This window comes from Onychostruthus taczanowskii, unplaced genomic scaffold, assembly GCF_017590055.1.
Source record: "Onychostruthus taczanowskii isolate IOZ18803 unplaced genomic scaffold, ASM1759005v1 scaffold134, whole genome shotgun sequence".
Taxonomy (NCBI): domain Eukaryota; kingdom Metazoa; phylum Chordata; class Aves; order Passeriformes; family Passeridae; genus Onychostruthus; species Onychostruthus taczanowskii.
Window position 1 is genome coordinate 716,350 of NW_024498507.1, and position 6,169 is coordinate 722,518.

A 6,169-nucleotide genomic window follows, 5' to 3' on the forward strand; every position below is an offset into this window, starting at 1 on the left:
AGCAATGAATATAAATAGTAATAAAATAATTTTAAATAATGCTATACTGCTTTACTGGATTTTGTTACAGTGCCAATGCCTTACAGTGGAAATTTTTGGGTTTTGCTTTAGATACTATCTAGACAATGGCAACACAGACTGAAAATAGGGAGAGAAGGCAATTTTCCTTAGCCACTGTGGTGAATAGCAGTACTGTGTAATTACTAACAAACCTTTTCTTCCTGGTGGTGCATCAGATTTCCAATTTCCAATTTTATGTGTAACAGGAGAAAATACAGAAAAGTGCAGGTCTGTATTCTTGTTATACTGAAGCTTTGAAGGAGCTTCTCTTAAACCTGAGAAAATACTGATTTTTTTTAACTACTTCAGTATTGGACTTAATGTACAGAAATATTCCCAACAATATGCAGCTCTTAAAAGCAAGAAAATCTGCATAGAATGTAAGAAAACAAATAGGTTGGAAGTAGGTTTTGGATAACAATACACTTTGGATGCCCCATTCATGGAAGTGTTCCCGGTCAGTTTGAAGGCTTTGAGCACCTTGACCTAGTGAAAGATGTTCCTCCCCTTGGTGGTCAGACTGCCAAGACAGTACATAACAGACTGAGATGTTGAAAGGTCCCTTCTGACCCAAAGCATTCTGTGATTCTAAAATTTTATGGTCTGTATCTTCTTTATACCTACATGACTTTCACCTGGAAAATGCAGATGCCAACATGTGCAACTACCACAGAAAAAGCTCTTTCCTACCTGTTAACTGTTAAGGAAAGTGCCATTCTCCAGAGCCAGCCTAGTAATAAACAATTCCTCTGGTACTACAAACAAAAAGCTCAACCATTTATTTTGTCCCATGTTAATGGTCACTGAATGCAATATGGCTATAAAAATGCCAAATTATTTATTTAGTACCACATTTAGTACAGCACTGAATGTGGTACTAAATCCTGGGATTTTACTTAGTGATAGTTGCTGAAGTTGAATATTACAGAATGCTAAACTATAAGTAAGAGCTGGCTGATAAGAAGCAGATAAGAAAACCTCTGTCAGTGGGAAAAAAAGCAGAGAACACAGAAGTTAGAGGGGAAAAAACCAGAGACGAGACCAGAGTATACAAAACAAAATATCTCTAAGTCTAAGGAAGACTTTTTTTCCCACACACTGTAGCACTAAGCCATTTCCAAAGCAAAGTATGTGTGAAGAGAGCACTTCACTTTGGTGGGCAGCAGGAGAGGAAAGTGGGACAAAATTCTTTATTAATAAAGGTACCATGAATCTGTAATGCTGTTACAACTTATTACTGACTTCTGAAAACTAGTTTCATGAAGATGCTAACAGTGAAATAAGACTTTTCAAAGAAATGGGACAGTGTAACTAACAGTCCATATTTATTCAGATTTCCTAATAATGCTGGAAGTCTTATTGTAGACTCACAAATTTGCTTGTTCTACCTTTGTTTGTTGTTTGTTTCTTTTCTGGCCAACTCTTTGAAAACAATTTTCAAATACAATATCTTCGTATGTGATAGTACTGATGCCACTGTTCAGAACTGTGGACCCTGTGACCACACAGGATAAAGTGTGCATAATTACATCCTGACAGATAGAATGCTACTGGGTGGAATGAAGTAATCTGTTTTGTTACAGTCTGATTCAAACTAAACCCCCTTAATTTGGAGAGGTGGTATGTTTTTTCATTATCTGCTGCACTACAGAAAATACTTAACAAGGATTACAAGAACAAGACTTTTATCTAATTAAATAAGTGGTGCCTGTAACTTGGAGATGTGACTTCTTTTCCAACATGTTTGTATTTGTAACAAATTTCTAATTAATCTTTTCACAAATACTAATTAGTCTGTTTCAAGGTACCATTAAATAGCCAGATTATTTTTAGAGAGATTAACTTGATTATTCTGTATTATAAATTAAAGTCAAAATCCAAAAGACTGATTACCTGCTATTCTATAAATTTGTCTTCCTTTAAATTTTAATTTGTCCACCTATCCTTATTTGACAGATTTAGTTTGATGTTCTTTTTCTTTCAGGACACTTACTTAAAGCTTCGCCCACACCCTGCCCTGCCATCCCCCAATGCAGAGCTAAGTTGTGTTGTTTCTTGTGCTATTGAGTTTGACATACTTAAAAATTAGTTTGTATTACGCTTACTGATAAACAGGAGTTCTATTTAAATGAAACCAAAATTGAATTCTAGAAGTGGCTGTTGATGTCATCATAAAAAAGTCCATAAAAACCAGTTTTTAAGTGTTAAAGAAACACACACATGTTTTTAACTTGGGTAATGCTGAATACAGTTCTTATTCAACATAACTTCTTTCCCCATTCACCACTTGGTGTATTAGCCTGTCCAGTATAGAATTAGTCTTTCCAATATAAATTGCACAGAAATTCTTCAATCAGCTGATTTTTTTTCTTCTATGTTGTTCTTGCTCTTAAATTCTTTCTTTCTATGTCTCTTGGGGAAAAAAAAATTGTATTTTCTGATCTGTAGTTCCTTTTACATTTGAAATAACTGAATGTTTGCAAAGACAAAGCTTTTTTTGTAGCTGTTGCAGTTTGTTTCAGGAAGGATACTCCTCTTATGCTTTCTTTGGAAAATTGACTCACAATGAGTCACTTCAGAATGTGACTGTATGTAAACTGGCAATAGACAGCTTTGTTATTATTTTGATTTCCTGTACAAATATTCAACACTGTTTTGTATCTGTTCTAGTTACTTTGAAATAAACTGTAAATTGTGTTGCAGCACAATAAAATCTTTCTTTTTCAAAAATATTAATTAAAAAAAAAATTCAAACCCTCATAACTAAGGCTGAGGTGAGAAAGCCAGACTAAAGATGAAGAGCAAAATGCTCTCATGTACTGAACACTGAGTTTAGACAGCATAGATTCAGTGTACCTTTAAATATGCAGTTAAAATTCTGAAATGAGAGGAACTTTCCCAATGAAACAAAAGCTCCATATAACAGAGGCTAGGGAGACAAAGAGGCTTGTTGGAAAGACCAAAGCACACGGCGTACATGTAGAGAAGAACTGGAGAAAATAATTCTGGGATGGTTATGACTAAAGAGAACTACAACACTGTAAATATTTTTATGAATCAAACTAACAAAAATAACTCAGGTTAGGGAAAAAGTTAAGGAAAACACCTGCTGATGGATTGCGATAATGAAAAGGACGATTCTTTTCCCTGGACTTTTGAATGGGTGATTCTTTGTAAGAACTAGAAGAAAAGCAATCACCAAAAACCAAATTCCACTGAAAGTGAGACAACATAATTCCATTTATTAGAATTATTGAAGACCTGACAAGGATGCTGCTTTCTGGTTGAGACCTAACAAGGGCATGCACTTGAGATTTGCTGTACTAAAGGCAGAGAATCTGCACAGTGAGGCCCCTATAAAGCATAACTGGGCATAAAGCCCCCTAAAGTGTAACTGAGTAGACAGTAACTGGGTAGATAATTGCTGTCTACCCAGTTACACTTTACCATGAAGCTTTTTTAATTTAACCCCTTTGAGTCTAAATCAAAAGCTCTAACCTTTGTTCTGGCAAATCAGGAATGGAAAAAAAAATAGAATATCTTTTTAATGCCATATGAAAGTAGAAGTCTATATTCTTCCCTTTTATATTAAAAATAAATCACAGGTGTTTGTATTATGTTTTGGTTTGAATATTCAGAAATAGAAGGAATGTTATGCATCATTTACAGCAGAACTTTGGAGATATTGTATGTGAGTTTTACTGTCATTAGACCACCTGAGGCCTCATCTGAAGTCAAGATTGTGTCACTAATATCAGGTAAAACATTAAACAGAATTCAGCCTAACTGGTTCAAACTTTTTGCTAAAATTCTTAATTTGATTCAACTTGATGTGAGCCACTACTTTCACTTTGATTCAAAATACTGTTTGGTCACTGCAAGTCCATTTTCAGTTTGTTTGTTTGTTTGTAGTCAATTTAGATGGCTTTACCTTGGTTAGATCAACTAGGAGAGAAAATACTGAATTGATGCTGCCTAGTCAAAGTTGGGAATTTGGCTGAACTTCTGCAGTAAACACCAGTAACCATAGATTACTGCCGCAAAATGAAGCAGCATAAAAATTAAGCTGGTCTGTCTAATAAACATGCTGAAATCTGTTCTTTAATATCAGCAACTAATGAAGAAAAGTTGCACAGGTGGTTTTAGAAAGGGGAAACAAAAGCACAGGTGGAAGAAAGTGGGAAAGAAAACGAAAAGCAAGAGGAAAGAAAGAAGTGTTTTTAAAAATCCATCAGGCTAAGAAGATTAAGAATTCAAAATTATTTGCTGTATCATTTTCATTTTTTAATAAGCTTTGCTCTCAACTATCTGATGAGAACCCATATGTATGTTGTCCTGGTTTAGGGTATTTTCCATCTGGACCCTTTCAGTTCTGGCAAATGAGATCCCATATTCCTGTTATCTGCATCAAAATTAACATGAAGATAAAAACATTCTTTGTTAAAGTTCCCTCCTTGCTTAGTTAAGAACTTTCAGTAACTTCCAAGTTATTTGCTACAAATTTTTAGTATCCTTGCCACTTACAATAAATATACTTCAGAAAGTAACACAAATTCCTCCAACTTGTAAACTTCTGCTAGCTGTAACCAGGCAGAAGTTGAGCTACTCTGGTACACAATGTATTCATGGAATGATACAGTCAGCATGAGCTATATCTATAAACTGTAACAACCTGCGATGAGGATTATCTCCTTGCTCTTTCACCTAATTTCTGCTTGAAATCACTTCTTGATTGCAGTGCAGTGTGCAGTGCAGTGCATCTACTGTGTAATGTTCCTCACTCTGCCAGTCAACAAGGTAATGTGGCACAGGCACCTGCCCGGGTGCTCTGCTGCAGCAGAAGTCACGCCTTGTAGCATCACAACCAATGGGCAAAAGGAACATGTGCGACTAAAGAAAGGCTTAATACTTGAATAGGCCTGGAATCATTCTTATCTGCAACAAACAAAAGCTCTAGATCAGGCAAAACCTGGAATTCCCTTCAGCCAATCTGTGGTATTCCTATTTTAAGGTCTCTTAGCAGGTCTTCAATTCCTTTAGTAAAAATGTTAAAGAGTTTTGGAGCCTACTATGCTGTATTACACTTTTTTTTTAGTACTATCTGAACCAATCCACAAAGGGTGTTGAGAGGTTTTCCCAAGAGCAGACCAAACCAGCAAATCATCTTGTGATTCAGAATACTGTGGGAAACATCTGTTCTCATCGAGGCAAAAAAGGGCGTTTGATTCTACAGCTCAGCCACATACACGCTTTACACCAAAACAGGAAAAGACATCTTGAATTTCCTGAGAGGCAAGAATATTTTGGGAGAATGCCTTATTTGGTAATGCAATTTTAAGTTGTGTTTGAGGTTTTTTTGGTCTGAGATGTGACTTCCTGCTACGGTATGCTTACCTTAGCACTACCTTTAAAGGAGTAAATGTTTAGCTGGGGCCAAGTAACTTAAAAGCAACAGGTACTAAATTATTTCACTGATGTAAGTTCACAAACTATGCCAAGTTAGTTTTCTTGTTTCTTCCAACACCAAACCCTGCATCTCTCTACGGGCCATGTAACACCTCATGTCTTAGGATTGGAGCTCCAGCAAACCACAGCTGCCAGGCCAGCACCCGCACTCCCAGACGCCAGCTGGGGAACTGGTGACCTTCTGCACGGACCTCTGGAGATGATCACCCAGGTCCAGCCCTCTGCCAAGGCAGGGTCAGCTAGAGCAGGTGACACAGGAACGTGTCCAGACAGCGTGTGCGTGCCTCCAGAGAGGGAGAATCCATCCATGACCTTCCTGCACAGCCTGTTCCAGTGCTCTGCCATCCTACATGTGAAGTTCTTCCCCATGCTGAATGAAATCTCCTGTCTTTGAGTTTACGGCCATTGCTCATCCTGTCTCGGAACCACTGAAAAAAGTCTGGCACCATCCTCTTGGCACCCACCTCTGAGATATTTACATGTATTGATGAATCCCCTCTCAGGCTTCTCCAGGCTAAACAGTCCCAGTTCCTGCAGTCTCTCCTCATACGAGAGATGTTTCAAACCCCGAATTATCTTTGTGACACTCCCCCCCCCCCCCCCCCCGCCACTGGACCCTCTCCAGCAGCTCCTTATACCACTT